We start from the raw sequence: 17,623 nt of genomic DNA, 5'->3' as shown, positions 1-17,623 counted from the left end.
AAACCAATACTTCTACTTTTGCATTTGTTAATAATGCCACAATCCCAGAAGTGGTGGGCATATGGTTGGGTTGTTGAATGTTGGTTTATTTTCATATATTAATTCACAAAACTCTTCATGTAAAGTTGCCAATATAACGTTAACTGGGTCATTCGATTCTTAGCATTCTTAGAGCAATGTTACTACTGGGAATGGTGATGAGGAGGGGAAGGGGTGGGCTATTACAATAGGAAAAGGGAGATAATGGATGTGCAGTGGGGATGAATACATTGGGAAATCTGGAGGACAGGGATAGTACCATACAGTTTGGGTGTGGGACATAGCAGGAGGTAATGATGACCTCAAGTAGTTCTGTTTAGAAAATGTAGGTCTAATTTTTGTAGCTCTAAATTATTTTTTTTATTAAAAATGTAATTATTAAAATTACTGGACAATGTTATAGAGAGAAACTTGTGAGCCCATGTCCAATTTTAAAACATTCTTTTGCAAACAATGGAAAAGCCAACAAAGTAAGATAAATAAAAAACATTTAGGGTTACTCTTTGTAAAACTTTTTCTGCATAATTAATATTTAACTTAAGATAATAAATGGCACCAAAGCGTTACGAAATTATATTAACCTTCTTTTTTTAGAAACAGCAGAAGAAAGGAACTTCCTCTTATTAGTACTTTTCCAGTCTCCTTTCAGCTCCCTCACTTTCCTGTTCGATAAGCATGCCTTTTTTCATTCTCTTAATCCTATGCTAATTAGATTAGTCTATTTATTTCTTTTCTTGTATTCTGCAGTTAACAGTGCCGGATTATTATCTTACAGTATGTTCTGCTGTAACAATATAATAATGTTTAGGGTATTTGTTGTAGATCCATAGTATTAAAAAAAGGAAATAAATGGTACTTTTGCCACCCTTGCTTTTGTGCTGGACACTTAATGAAATTATAGTAAAAAGTATTGTTATCATCTTTTAAATGTAAACACATATGTAATATATTTATATGAGTATGTGAAACATAAAATCTATGTGGAAGAGGGAATAAGAACTATGAGAGGGCAGCATTTTGTTTAGAATAGAGATGAGGACCAGTCTGTAATAGTGGATGAAACATGGGGAGCTGTTTTTGTGTGGAAGGCCCATGTGCAGTAGCATACATAGAAATCACAGGGCCCCATAGCAAAACTCCTAATTGGGTCCGCCTTTCCCTTGTGATATTGCCGCAGTGACCCCCATATTGTATAGTAACTTGCACAGTATAGTGCCCCTAAACTGCCCTCTTCATACAGTATGATGGCCCCCACAGCCCCTATACACAACATAAAGACCCAACTTGACCCACAGGCAGTTTGAGGGTCTCTTCACACACTTTAATATTTCCCATTGGCAATATGAGGGCCCCACATACAGTATGATGATGGTGACTACAGCCCCCACAGGCAGTATGAGTGTCACCAGCCCCTGCACACAGTATAATGCCCACGCAGTACAAATCCCCTACAGCCTCTCAGACAATATGAGGGCCACAACAACCCCGACACACTAAGAGGTTCCACAAAGCACCCCACACAATATAAGACCCCAACACACACAATTTGATGTCCCTCACAACCTAAGCAGACAATGTGAGGACCCTAACACACAACAGGCAGTATGAGTGCCCACAAACACAATATGATGCCCCCAGTATGAAGCCTCCACAGGCAGTATCAGGGCCCAACACACACAATATGATTGGGACGTTGGTCACTGCTCACGGACAAGCTGTGAGCTGGGGTAGTCAAGACATCTGGGTTCAGATACCAAGAGGGCTTGTCATAAGCAAAGAGAGAGATGATGAGTTGTCTTTTGTATTTCTCACAATTAATAGAAATTATAATATTGTAATATAATCTATTATCTACTCTTTCACAACTGGAGAGTCAACCACAGTCAGCCATCATTGCTCCCTTTTAGGTTCTCACTGTGAAAACAACAGCAGAAACAGAGAGCTATAACATAACATCCAATGCTTAGAGGAATGTTTGCTTTGTCGTAATACGTGTTTTTATTTATAAGTAAATTTCCAGTAACTAATTTGGTGATGCAACAGATGGAGGAAAATGTATTTTCTCCACAAATTTCTTATTTTATCATGTTTAAATGTATTGCCGTTGTTTAGGAGTTTCTTATCCCAATATCATAATTGGGACACATTGATAAATTAACCACAATGTATCTGAAAATTATAGAAAAGAAAAATAAACAGCAAGATTTTAAAATCATTTCATGAAAAGAAATAAATATGAGATTTAATTAACTGCTTACCTACGTATGGTTTAAATACTTACATTATCAAAATAATGTCAAAGGGAGTTTTCAAGTCTTGTTTTGACAGATGTCATTGCAGTTTTATACATGGAGATGCACTCCTGTTTCTGTGTCTATTTATTTTAGCGATTTGCTTTAGACACGTGATTGACAATCAGATCTAAATTAAGAAAACTTTTAATTAATTTCCAATTCATTTTCTAAATAACAAGAAGCTAAACATTTTCTGTTTACATTACATTTGATTGGGGAAGGCGGGCTGTCTGTCATATTCAGCTTTAAAATTATTTTCTAAGAAGCAAAACTGACAGACACTGGAGCAGATGATAAGAATTGTTAATTGCTTGTACATTTACAATGGAGCTCTTGTAATTGTGTCTTAGACAAAAACTTATTTACTTTAAGACTGGCAGGGTGCAATGTGTGGACTCCAGTGTATCACATTTGATACCACTGATATATTTACTGACATACCCAAAGGGAAAAACACAGCTGTGCTATCCAGAGCAGGTGGAACAGAATTATTCTTGTCTCTGTGCAATTGCCATGATCATGAAACTTTTACTCACGTTAGCTAAGCCTTGTCCTGAGGATACTGCCACAGGCAATCTACTCCAGATGGTCTACTCAAAGGACTTCTTGTTCAACCTGTCCTTTGTAAAATGTGTTTCTACATGGTGTTAATTAAAAGATAAATAACATCCATCTTTATAGTGTTTATAAGCTGGTGTTTACAAATGAAAAGCATGAAGGCTAAATAGGGTCTTAGAGCACCCCTATGCCAAGTCAACACCGCTCTATAATCAGCAGTAACATATCTGCTAAGGATATGTCAATCAAGCTTCACCGAATGTAGTGTGTGTATGTCTATGTATATACAGTATATATATGCTGCTCAAAAAAATAAAGTGAACACTTAAACAACAGAATATAACTCCAAGTAAATCAAACTTCTGTGAAATCAAACTGTCCACTTAGGAAGCAACACTGTTTGCAATCAATTTCACATGCTGTTGTACAAATGGAATAGACAAGAGATGGAAATTATTGGCAATTATCAAGATACACTCAATAAAGCAGTGGTTCTGCAGGTGGGAACCACAGACCACAACTCAATACCAATGCTTTCTGGCTGATGTTTTTGTCACTTTTGAATGTTGGTTGTGCTTTCACACTCCTGGTAGCATAAGACGGACTCTACAAGTGGTTTAGGTAGTGCAGCTCAACCAGGATGGCACATCAATGCGAGCTGTGGCAAGAAGGTTTGCTGTGTCTGTCAGCGTAATGTCCAGAGGCTGGAGATGCTACCAGGAGACAGGCTAGTACACCAGGAGACATGGAGGGGGCCGTAGGAGGGCAACAACCCAGCAGCAGGACCACTACCTCAGCCTTTGTGCAAGGAGGAACAGGAGGAGCACTGCCAGAGCCCTGCAAAATGACCTTCAGCAGGCCACAAATATGCATGTGTCTGCACAAACGGTTAGAAACCAACTCCATGAGGATGGTCTGAGTGCCTGACGTCCACAGATGGGGGTTGTGCTCACAGCCCAACATCGTGCAGGATGATTGGCATTTGCCACAGAACATCAGGATTGGCAAATTCGCCACTGGCGCCGAGTGCTTTTCAGATGAAAGCAGGTTCACACTGAGCACATGTGACAGACATGACAGAGTCTAGAGACACCGTGAAGAGCGATCTTCTGCCTGCAACATCCTTCAGCATGACCGGTTTGACAGTGGGTCCGTAATGGTGTGGGGTGGCATTTCTTTGGAGGGCCGCACAGCCCTCCATGTGCTCACCAGAGGTAGCCTGACTGCCATTAGGTACCGAGATGAGATCCTCAAACCCCTTGTGAGACCATATGCTGGTGCGGTTGGCCCTTGGTTCCTCCTAATGGAGGACAATCCCAGACCTCTTGTGGCTGGAGTGTGTCAGCAGTTCCTGCAAGATGAAGGCATTGAAGCTATGGACTGGCCCTCCCATTCCCCAGACCTGAATCCAATTGAACACATCTGGGATATCATGCTTGCGCCATCCACCAACGTCATGTTGCACCACAGACTGTCCAGGAGTTGGTGGATGCTTTAGTCCAGGCCTGGGAGGAGATCCCTCAGGAGAGCATCCTCTGCCTCACCAGGAGCATGCCCAGGTATTGTAGGGAGGTCATACAGGCATGTGGAGGCCACACACTACCGAGCATAATTTCCTTGTCTTGAGGCATTTCCACTGAAGTTGGATAAGCCTGTAGCTTCATTTTCCACTTTGATTTTGAGCATCATTCCAACTCCAGACCTCTGTGGGATATTAGTTGATAATTTTCAGGATTTATTGTTCTCAACACATTCCACTATGTAATGAATAATGACTTATAACTGGAATATTTTATTCAGTGATATCTAGGATGTGGGATTTTAGTGTTCCCTTTATTTTTTGAGCAGTATATATATATATATATATATTTTTTTTTTTTTTTTCATTCATTCATTTATTTACTTATTTTACTCACCATTATTTCCACAGCGCTTTACATACATTATCGGCACTGTCCCCATTAGGGCTCACAATCTAAATTCCCTATCATTATGTCTTTGGAATGTTGGAAAAAACCGGAGAACTCAGAGGAAACAAACACAAACACAAGGAGAACATACAAACTCCTTGCAGATGTTGTCCTTGGTGGGATTTCAACCCAGGACCCCAGCAGGGTAGAGTCCATCCGTTCACCTTTTCTGCATCGTACAAAGACACGCTGGTTAGAACCAAGGATCTCAAATTTGGACTCATCAGACCAAAGCACAGATTTCCACTGATCTAATGTCCATTTCTTGTGTTCTTTAGCCCAAACAAGTCTCTTCTGCTTGTTGCCTGTCCTAAGCTGTGGTTTCCTAGCAGCTATTTTACCATGAAGGCCTGCTGCACAAAGTCTCCTCTTAACTAGTGTTGAGCATTCCGATACTGCAAATATCGGGTATCGGCCGATATTTGCTGTATCGGAATTCTGATACCGAGTTCCGATATTTTTGCGATATCGGAAATCGGAATCGGAAGTGTGCGGTGCGTATGGTTCCCAGGGTCTGGAGGAGAGGAGACTCTCCTTCAGGCCCTGGGATCCATATTCATTTAAAAAATAAATAATAAAAATAAAAAATATTGATATATTCACCCCTCCGGCGGACCCTGGACCTCAGCGGTGCCTCCGTTCCTAAGAATGCAGGGAGTGAAGGAGCTTCGATGACGTCGCAGCTTGTGATTGGTCGCGTGAGCAGTCACATGAGCGGTCACGCGACCAATCACAAGCCGCGACGTCATCGAAGGTCCTTCACTCTGCATTCTTAGGAACGGAGGCAGACGCTTGGACCGGTGAGAGCCAGGGGCCATCCGAGGGGTGAGTATATCAATATTTTTTATTTTTATTCTTTATTTTATACATGAATATGGATCCCAGGGCCTGAAGGTGAGTTTCCTCTCCTTCAGACCCTGGGAGCCATTCCGATATTTTGTGTCCCATTGATATGCATTGGTATCGGGTATCGGCGATATCCGATATTTTTTGGATATCGGCCGATCCAATCCGATACCGATACCTTTGCATATCGGAAGGTATCGCTCAACACTACTCTTAACAGTTGTTGTAGAGATGTGTCTGCTGCTAGAACTCTTTATGGCATTGACCTGGTCTCTAATCTGAGCTGCTGTTTACCTGTGATTTCTGAGGCTGGTGACTCGGATAAACTTATCCTCAGAAGCAGTGGTGACTCTTGGTCTTCCTTTCCTGGGGCGGTCCTCATGTGAGCCAGTTTCTTTGTAGAACTTGATGGTTTTTGCCACTGCACTTGGGGACACTTTCAAAGTTTTCCCAATTTTTCGGACTGACTGACCTTCATTTCTTAAAGCAATCATGGCCACTCCTTTATCTTTAATTAGCTGCTTTTTTCTTGCCATAATACAAATTCTAACAGTCTATTCAGTAGGACTATCAGATGTGTATCCACCAGACTTCTGCACAACACAACTGATGGTCTCTTGTTATGATCTGGTGGCCTAAGAGCAGCATGAGACGTACTCTGGAGAAGGTGGTACCTGTACTGACTGCAGACCCTGAACTTAACACCGCAACTAGAAGTAGCCGTGGAATGTACCTAGCACTCCCTGGACATCTCGACACAGCCGGAGGACTAATTACCCCTAGAGATAGAAAAGGGAAAACTATCTTGCCTCAGAGAAAATTCCCAAAGGACAGACAGCCCCCCACAAATATTGACTGTGAGAGGAGAGGGAAAAAACATACACAGACTGACATCAGAATTTAGCAAAGGAGGCCACTTCTAGCTAAATAGAAAGGATAGGACAGAGTACTATGCGGTCAGTATTAAAACACTAGAAAATATCCACCACAGAAAATACAAAAACTCCACAGCTAACTAAAGATATGGAGGGTATATCTGCATCTCCAGAGATACCAGCTTGGCTAAACAAATCCTTATACAGACCAAGCTGGACAAGACAAAAAACATGGAAAAGAACTGAACAATAAGGCAACAGCATGTGGACAGCAAAAAATCAAGGCCAGAACTTATCTTTGTTGAAAAGAACTGCAAAGCAGGAGAGACCAGGCAGAGATGTGAATCCTCCAGGAACAATGGACAACTGGCACTGACTAAAGGGTGAAGCAAGACTAAATGGCCCAGTCAGATTTGCAGAAAGTGAACACACCTGATAAATGCTGCGATTCAGAGACAGCAGCGCTACCACTTACAACCACCGGAGGGAGCCCAAGAGCAGAATTCACAACAGTACCCTCCCTTGAGGAGGGGTCACCGAACCCTCACCAGAGCCCCCAGGCCGATCTGGACGAGCCAAATGAAAGGCACGAACCAAATCATCAGCATGAACATCAGAGGCAACAACCCAAGAATTATCCTCCTGGCCATAACCCTTCCATTTGACAAGATACTGAAGCTTCCGCCTCGAAAAATGAGAATCCAAAATCTTCTCAACCACATACTCCAACTCCCCATCAATCAACACCGGGGCAGGAGGATCAACAGAGGGAACAACGGGCACCACATATTTCCGCAACAAAGATCTATGAAAAACATTATGGATGGAAAAAGAGGCTGGAAGGACCAAACGAAAAGACACTGGATTGATAATCTCAGAAATCCTATAAGGGCCAATAAACCGAGGCTTAAACTTAGGGGAAGAAAGCTTCATAGCGACATGACGGGAAGACAACCAGACCAAATCCCCAACCCGAAGCTGGGAACCAACACACCGACGACGGTTAGCAAAACGCTGAGCCCCCTCCTGAGACAATACCAAATTGTCAACAACATGAGCCCAAATTTGCTGCAACCTGTCAACCACAGAGTCCACCCCAGGACAATCAGAAGGCTCAACCTGCCCCGAAAAAAACCGAGGATGAAAACCAGAGTTACAAAAGAAGGGTGAAACCAAGGTAGCAGAACTAGCCCAATTATTAAGGGCAAACTCGGCCAATGGCAAGAAAGCCACCCAATCATCCTGATCAGCAGACACAAAGCATCTCAAATAAGTTTCCAAAGTCTGATTAGTTCGCTCGGTTTGGCCATTTGTCTGAGGATGAAATGCGGAAGAAAAAGACAAATCAATGCCCAGCCTAGCACAAAAGGCCCGCCAAAACCTAGAAATAAACTGGGAACCTCTATCGGACACAATATTCTCCGGAATGCCATGCAAACGAACCACATGCTGAAAAAACAATGGAACCAAATCAGAAGAGGAAGGCAACTTAGGCAAAGGTACCAAATGAACCATCTTAGAAAACCGGTCACAAACCACCCAGATAACTGACATCCTCTGGGAAACCGGAAGATCCAAAATAAAATCCATAGAAATATGCGTCCAAGGCCTCTCAGGGTCCGGCAAAGGCAAAAGCAACCCACTAGCGCGGGAACAGCAAGGCTTGGCCCGCGCACAAGTCCCACAGGACTGCACAAAAGAACGCACAGCCCGTGACAAAGAAGGCCACCAAAATGACCTACCAACCAAATCTCTGGTACCAAAAATCCCCGGATGACCAGCTAACACAGAACAATGAACCTCCGAAATCACTTTACTAGTCCATCTGTCAGGAACAAACAATTTCCCCACTGGACAGCGGTCAGGTATATCAGCCTGAAATTCCTGAAGAACCCGTCGTAAATCAGGGGAGATGGCAGAAAGAATCACCCCTTCCTTCAGAATACCGACCGGCTCAAGGACCCCAGGAGAATCAGGCAAAAAGCTCCTAGAGAGGGCATCAGCCTTAACATTCTTAGAACCCGGAAGATACGAGACCACAAAATCAAAACGGGAGAAAAACAGGGACCATCGGGCCTGTCTAGGATTCAGCCGTTTGGCAGACTCGAGATAAATCAGATTCTTATGATCGGTCAAGACCACAATACGGTGCTTGGCCCCCTCAAGCCAATGTCGCCACTCCTCAAATGCCCACTTCATAGCCAACAACTCACGATTGCCGACATCATAATTGCGTTCCGCAGGCGAAAACGTTCGAGAAAAGAAGGCACACGGTTTCATCAAGGAACCATCAGAATTCCTCTGAGACAAAACGGCCCCTGCCCCAATCTCAGAAGCGTCAACCTCAACCTGAAAAGGAAGAGAAACATCCGGCTGACGCAACACAGGGGCAGAAGTAAATCGGCGTTTAAGCTCCTGAAAGGCAGAAACAGCCGCAGAGGACCAATTCGTCACATCAGCGCCTTTCTTCGTCAAATCGGTCAGGGGTTTAACCACACTGGAGAAGTTGGCAATGAAACGGCAATAAAAATTAGCAAAGCCCAAAAATTTCTGAAGGCTCTTCACGGATGTGGGCTGGATCCAATCATGAATTGCCTGAACCTTAACCGGATCCATTTTTATAGATGAGGGAGAAAAAATGAAGCCCAAAAAAGAAATCTTCTGTACTCCAAAGAGGCACTTAGACCCCTTCACAAACAAGGCATTATCACGAAGGATCTGAAATACCATCCTGACTTTTTTCACATGAGACTCCCAATCATCTGAAAAAATCAAAATATCATCCAAATATACAATCATGAATTTATCAAGATAATTCCGAAATATATCATGCATGAAGGAATGAAACACAGATGGAGCATTAGAAAGTCCGAATGGCATCACAAGGTATTCAAAATGGCCCTCGGGCGTATTAAACACAGTTTTCCATTCGTCACCCTGCTTAATACGAACAAGATTATATGCCCCTTGAAGGTCAATCTTAGTAAACCAACTAGCCCCCTTAATCCTAGCAAACAGATCAGAAAGCAAAGGCAAAGGGTATTGGAATTTGACCGTGATCTTATTCAAGAGGTGATAATCAATACAGGGTCTCAAGGAGCCATCTTTTTTGGCAACAAAAAAAAAACCTGCTCCCAATGGTGAAGAAGATGGCCGAATATGACCCTTCTCCAAGGACTCCTTAACATAGCTCCGCATGGCGGTATGTTCTGGCACATACAGGTTGAAAAGTCGGCCCTTAGGGAACTTACAGCCTGGAATCAAGTCAATAGCACAATCACAGTCCCTATGCGGTGGAAGGGAACTGGACTTGGGCTCATTGAATACATCCTGGAAATCTGACAAAAACTCAGGAATTTCAGAAGAGCGGGAGGAGGCAATTGACATCAAAGGAACGTCACCATGAACCCCCTGACAACCCCAACTAGTCACAGACATAGATTTCCAATCTAATACCGGATTATGCACCTGTAACCATGGGAAACCCAGCACAATAGCATCATGCAAATTATGCAACACCAGAAAACGACAATCTTCCTGATGGGCTGGCGCCAGGCACATGGTCAGCTGTGTCCAAAACTGAGGTTTATTTTTAGTCAACGGTGTAGCATCAATGCCCCTCAAAGGAATAGGACTCTGCAAAGGCTGCAAGGGGAAACCACAACGTCTGGCAAATTCTAAGTCCATTAAGTTTAGAGCGGCGCCTGAATCCACAAATGCCATGACAGGAAATGGCGATAATGAGCAGATCAGGGTCACAGATAACAGAAATTTAGGTTGTACAGTACTGATGGTAACAGAACTAGCGATTCTCTTGGTACGCTTAGGGCAATCAGAAATAACATGAGCAGAATCGCCGCAGTAAAAACACAACCTATTCTGACGTCTGAATCCTTGTCGTTCAGCTCTAGACACAATCCTATCACACTGCATGGTCTCAGGACTCCGCTCGGAAGCCAATGCCATAGTGTGCACAACTCTGCGCTCGCGCAAGCGCCGATCAATCTGAATGGCCAGAGACATAGAATCACTCAGACCAGCAGGCGTGGGGATCCCCACCATAACATCTTTAATGGATTCAGAAAGACCCTTTCTGAAGATTGCCGCCAAGGCATCCTCATTCCATTTAGTCAGTACAGACCATTTTCTAAACTTCTGGCAATATGATTCTGCCGCTTCTTGACCCTGAGACAGGGCCAACAAGGTCTTCTCAGCATGATCCACTGAATTAGGTTCGTCATACAATAACCCAAGCGCCTGAAAAAAGGTGTCTACATTAAGCAACGCCGAATTCCCAGGTTCCAGGGCAAATGCCCAATCCTGGGGGTCACCACGCAGCAGAGATATAACAATTTTAACCTGCTGGATGGGATCACCAGAGGAACAGGGTTTCAGAGCACAAAACAGTTTACAGTCATTTTTAAAGCTCAGAAATTTGGACCTATCCCCAAAAAACAAATCAGGAGTTGGAATTCTAGGCTCTAAAACCGGAGTCTGAACGATATAATCGGAAATACCCTGTACTCTAGCAGCAAGTTGATACACACGAGAAGCCAATCCCTGAACATCCATACCAGCGCCGAACTCCTGAGCCACCCAGAGGTAAAGAGGGAAGAAAAAAAAAAAACACAACAGACTACAGAAAAAAAAATGGCTCAGCACTTTCCTTCCCTTCTTCTGAGATGCGGTTAACTCATTGTTGGCCAGTTGTACTGTTATGATCTGGTGGCCTAAGAGCAGCATGAGACGTACTCTGGAGAAGGTGGTACCTGTACTGACCGCAGACCCTGAACCTAACACCGCAACTAGAAGTAGCCGTGGAATGTACCTAGCACTCCCTGGACATCTCGACACAGCCGGAGGACTAATTACCCCTAGAGATAGAAAAGGGAAAACTATCTTGCCTCAGAGAAAATTCCCAAAGGACAGACAGCCCCCCACAAATATTGACTGTGAGAGGAGAGGGGAAAAACATACACAGACTGAAATCAGAATTTAGCAAAGGAGGCCACTTCTAGCTAAATAGAAAGGATAGGACAGAGTACTATGCGGTCAGTATTAAAACACTAGAAAATATCCACCACAGAAAATACAAAAACTCCACAGCTAACTAAAGATATGGAGGGTATATCTGCATCTCCAGAGATACCAGCTTGGCTAAACAAATCCTTATACAGACCAAGCTGGACAAGACAAAAAACATGGAAAAGAACTGAACAATAAGGCCACAGCATGTGGACAGCAAAAAATCAAGGCCAGAACTTATCTTTGTTGAAAAGAACTGCAAAGCAGGAGAGACCAGGCAGAGATGTGAATCCTCCAGGAACAATGGACAACTGGCACTGACTAAAGGGTGAAGCAAGACTAAATAGCCCAGTCAGATCTGCAGAAAGTGAACACACCTGATAAATGCTGCGATTCAGAGACAGCAGCGCTACCACTTACAACCACCGGAGGGAGCCCAAGAGCAGAATTCACAACAGTCTCAACCCCATTTATAAGGCAAGAAATCCCACTTATTAAACCTGACAGGGCACATGTCACGGGGAGACTAGGTAAGCTAAGGCTGGTTACCCGGGCCCCTGAGATATCCCTCAGACTAGGGAAAACCCTGTCTGTCCCTCTCCCAGAATTTACACTAATGGTGTGCTTGCCTGGGCCACCAGGCCTGGCCCTGACTCCTGTTTCAGCCCTATGCTGAAACCACCACCCGCCACCCAGTGAATAGACCACACACCAACCCCCACAGAAAGCACAGACAGGGAAAACTAAAAAACGCACCACGCCGCAGACACACAGGAAAACACAATAATGTGCCCAGGGCAAAACAAATACAAATATAGGAAGGAGAAATATAACAAAGGATAATACACCACCAGATACGATATTTCTACTCCAAGACCACCACTCCAGACCGGAATCACTAGGCTCGAGGCACGAGGCACAAGCTATAATCGGCGATGCCCAAAGTCCAGCAATACTATTTAAAGGCCGTGGGCGTGACCCAGCCTCCAACCCGAGTACCAGCTAGATTAACCCTGGGCAACCTGGATAAAAATCTAGCCCGCGACACTGAGCGTATAGTGGACGAATGTGGAATTACTGCTGTCTGTCGGACACCCTAGTGTGAATAGCGTCCGACATGACAGCACACCTGTGAAGTGAAAACCATTCCCGGTGACTACCTCTTGAAGCTCATCAAGAGAATGCCAAGAGTGTGCAAAGCAGTCATCAAAGCAAAAGCTGGCTACTTTGAAGAACCGAGAATATAAGACATAATTTCAGTTGTTTCACACTTTTTTGTTAAGTATATAATTCCACATGTGTTAATTCATAGTCTTGATGCTTTCAGTGTGAATGTACAATTTTCAAAGTCATGAAAATACAGAAAAATCTTTAAATGAGGTGTGTCCAAACTTTTGGTCTGTACTGTGTGTATGTATATACTGTATATAGGCTTGAGAAAGGATAACACATCCGAAATGTTGCCACGCCGTTCAGGCATTAAAGTCCACTTTTTTTCATTTATTTTGTGCTGCTCTTTTTTTTAATTTATATATATAATCTTAAGCTTAATGTTTTATAAAAATTGGTTTTTTTGCAACAGCTATTTCAGTTTCATATATCTAATAACTGTTGGACACAGTAATGTTTCTGCCTTGAAATTAGGTTTATTGTACTAACAGAAAATGTGCAATCTGCATTCAAACAAAATTTGATTTGATTTGATTTATTCAGTGTGGGTACCATGTGCAGAAATACATGCACTTACACGCCTTGGAATGCTATCAGTGACATTATTGATGATTGTTTGAGGAATGATGTGCCATGCCTTCGAGTATGACAATTGTAATGTTCACTTGTGAAGGCTTCTTGATGGAGCTTCCCACATGGTCTCTAGATCAATCTCCAGCTATTGTTGCATCCAAGTCAAGAGCAGGACCCATCACTGAAGAGAATAAACCTCCATTCCATCCGCTATTGCTGTCTTTCTCTACACCATGCTAGTCTTGGAGAACAGCTGCATATGATCAATGAAGAAGACTTCATGGAATGTCACACCATTTCTACAGCTCAGTGTTACATTGATTTGATTGTGGAACCAGTGGTATGGCCATTTCTGATAAGTGTTTTTGAAGCTGTTTTTCAACTAAGCCTGCATGGACTAAACATGTTATCATGGCCTATAGCATCTCTAGACTTGTCTCCCATTAAGCACGCTGGCACATCATTGGAAGGAAATTCCAAAGGGAGCTGCCAGCAGCAAATGTTGATGATACACATGCCTAAGTACATTCAGCGCATGGCAGAATATTCTTCAGAAAAATATTAATAAGCTCATTGATACCATGACAAGGCCGTGTAAGTGCATTTAATTCTGTGCGTGGTACTAATAGTCGATAGTGAATAAATTGAGATGCTTTGAAAAATTCTGTTTCTAATTTATATCATGATCACACACATTATGAAAGAGATTTGAACTAATAGAAAATAATCCCCACTTCATCTGTCAGCAAGGGCCAAGGATTTTTGCTTCTCTGCAGGTCCTGACATGTCCATGCATTACATCAACTAGTCATTGTTATAAACCAAAGCTGTTTAAAGGAAATCTATCAGCAGGTTTTTGCTATGTAATCTGAAGACAGCAGGAGATAGACACTAAGACATAGAGTTGAAGGATGTGTCTCTATAAGGCCAGCGTCACACCTAGCGTAGGAAAATACGGTCCGTTTTTTATGGCCGAGATACGCAGAAATGTTCCCTGAACAGTGTTCCGTATGTAATCCGTTGGTAAGGTGTGGCAGCGTATTTTGCGGATGTCATCCTCTGTATGTAATCCGTATGGCATCCATACTGCGCTTTTTTCTCGCAACCTTCCAAAATGGACATTTAACGGTTTTCAGACCTGAAATTAATTTAAATCATCATCAGCAACCCTATTTAATGCCTCTGCAACAGGTGCCACCCTCCAATCTGACCATTTTGTTGCTGTGCCTCTGTTGGTTTGTTAGTGGTTTTTTGGCAACATGTCTGACCTACTGCATTTCACCCCAACTGAACGTGTGTTATATAACAGGGTGTTGTCAAGTCGCTTTGGGCAGCCATACCCAGTGATAGTGGATCCGAGGAGGAGGAGACGAATGTGGGTCCATCTGCTTTTGAGGCAACGCCTCACTAAAGGCCATTTCCACTGGCTATATGCATCTCTGCGGACACATCCAGACAAATATTTCCAGTATGGTTGCATGTGGATTGCGACCTTTAATATATTGTTGGAGACAGTGCAACCTGGAATAACATTTCAGAACACCAAGATGCAGAAATGTATATCCGCAGAGGAGCGTCTTCTCCTTACTTTACGGTATGTATTTACCATCCTCACATACTCTATGTTGATGATGTTTTTCTAATATAAATAAATGTGTTATTTACTTTTGCTTAGCAGCTGATGTAAATTGAGTAATAATATATGTAGAAACTCAACTAAAATCAGAGTATGAATATGTAGTTAATGTTAAAATCACATTAGCCAGTGTTAATTTTTGAATGTACTGCTAGCCTGGCTTGTTAGTGACACACAGGACTTGTGTTGTATATGATTTTTTAAAAGCATTCAAACCTTGTTAATTGTGATTTTTGTGTGCTTTCAGCTTCCTGACAACTGGCCTTTCTTATCCTGCCCTACATATTGAATTTTTAATTGGGAGGTCAACTATCTCGTGCATAGTCCGGGTTACCTGTGTGGAAATCTGGTCCAGACTACATGAACTGGTCATTCCTGTGCCCAAAATGGTAGACTGGATGCAGATTGCGTGTGGCTTTCAGGAGCATTGTGATTTCCCAAATTGCATTGGAGCCCTTGATGGGAAACACATCCGTGTGCGTAAGCCGCCGAACTCTGGGTCCCAATTCTATAATTATAAACAGTATTTTTCGGTAGTGCTGTTAGCTGTGGTTGACAGTCTCTACAGGTTTATAATTATAGATATTGGGGCCTATGAGAGAACTGGAGACTCTAGAGTATTGAATTCTTCCGTTATGGGTCGGCGGCTGCGCGATAACCAGTTGGACGTACCACCACCACGTCAACTTCCAGGCTCCAATGTAGAAGCTGTGCCATATGTCCTTGTGGCAGATGAGGCCTTCCAATTAACAAGGCATGTCATGAGGCCATATCCTCATCGAAACCTGGACCACTGGCGGCGGATATTTAACTTACTTTTATCATGGGCACGGCGACCGGTGGAGTAAACTTTTGGCATTCTTTGTGCCAAATGGCGGGTCCTCCAGTCTGCCATTCAGCCGAGTGAAGCCAACATCAACTAAGTCATAAAAGCTTGTGTAGTACTACATAATTTCACCAGACTACATGAATGCTCCTCAGCTGATGGTGCTGAAGGTTTGTTGCCCAATGTGGGTAGTCCTACACCACATGTCATCCCTCAGCGTCGTCCACTTTCAGGACTCAAAGTCCGTGATATTTTTACTAATTATTTTCTTACACCTCAGGGTGTTACTCCCTGGTAAGATAATGCTGTCTCTTTGTTATAATTTCAAAATTTGGTTATATATGTATACAAAAATTCTTATCTTAAGTTACTGTGTGTGTTGATTTTACTTATTTAAGACATGTTTTAGAATCTAATAATTATGTATGGTGTATTAATGATTGTTAGAACAAACATAAATTGGCTTTTGAAAGGTTTTTTATAATGCCAAAAGCATTATTTATTATTTAAAACCATATTTACCTCATACGCATTTTGTGGCCATATAAATTTGGCCTAACATATATAGAACATATTCTTTAGCTATCACAGCAGAAAAAACAATATTTTTGCATGAAACAAAGATTTAACAAACACAAACTTAAAGGTTTTGGCAGTTAGGTGGAGGTAATGGCGGCAGTCCTGTTTCTGGTTCTTCCTGCCTTTGTTGGCCCAATTGTCCTTCACACTGTGTGGGTACAAACTCTAGCCCATACTGGATATATTTGCCATGCTCGGATTGTCCACTTGCCAAGTGCCCATAGGGATATTGAGTATGGGCCTCTTGAGGATTATAGAAGCCACGTGACTCATAACCCCCAATATGGCCATGTCGTCCAAACCCAGGTTGGGACCAGCCTCCAACACTGGGTCTGTACAAGTGGCCATATTGGGAAGGCTGCTGGTAGGCTGGCATTTGGATATGTTGTGGCAATGGTTGGTTTTGGGGGGTAAAAGGTTGAGGTGTAGGCACACGTGGAGGAGGTGCATCAGATCCCTGTTGAGCATGCACTTGTGGGGTTTGTTGAACTCGCATGAGGTTACAGGATGACAGCTGCCACCTCTCCAAGTATTCAGACAACTCATATGGGGTATTGGGGGGTGCATGCATCAATAAGGATCTGAAAGAACCCTCTCACAGGTAGCCTCACCTCACAGGGTAGGGAATGGAGGTACCGGGCCAGGCTGAGGGAATATGCCTCCTCACCCTCATCCTGGGCAGCCCTGGAAAGATAGTTCAGAACACCCGAATCCACATGCCTCCTTGTATCCTGTAGCTCTTTTCTTCTGCGGCCACAGCGAGATATCACAGCAGGCTGTGGGGAGGCCTCCAGCGGGACAGTAGGGCTGCTGCTGTTTCCAGGATCTTCCTGGCTGATGGGTGCTGGTGCAGCTGTGGGTGGTGGTACAGCATCTGGGCCTGTTGTTGGCAGAGCTTCTGGTGCTGTGGAAGATGGAGCTGGGGGGATGCAGCTGGAAGGATCAGAAGATGGGCCAGCCACTTCTTCACCTTCCCCGACTGGATCAATTATGGCCTCTGAGTCGGACCCTGTCTCCCTCTCAGTGAGGTTGTACTGAGTTCTGTTATGAAAGTGTGAAAATAATAAACCAAAAATTTATATATGAGCATAAAATACATATGTGCAATGTGGTGTGATGTTTGAACTTACGGTCTCAGATCCATACAGGGATCAAGAAATGACAGCCTGTCATAATATATATATTTTCTTTTGGTTGGTGCTGAAGCACCACTCCTGGCCTGCTGCTCTCTT

Source organism: Ranitomeya variabilis, chromosome 6 (genome assembly GCF_051348905.1).
Source record: "Ranitomeya variabilis isolate aRanVar5 chromosome 6, aRanVar5.hap1, whole genome shotgun sequence".
In the NCBI taxonomy this organism is placed as follows: Eukaryota; Metazoa; Chordata; class Amphibia; order Anura; family Dendrobatidae; genus Ranitomeya; species Ranitomeya variabilis.
Note: the sequence above shows the minus strand (reverse complement) of the source record.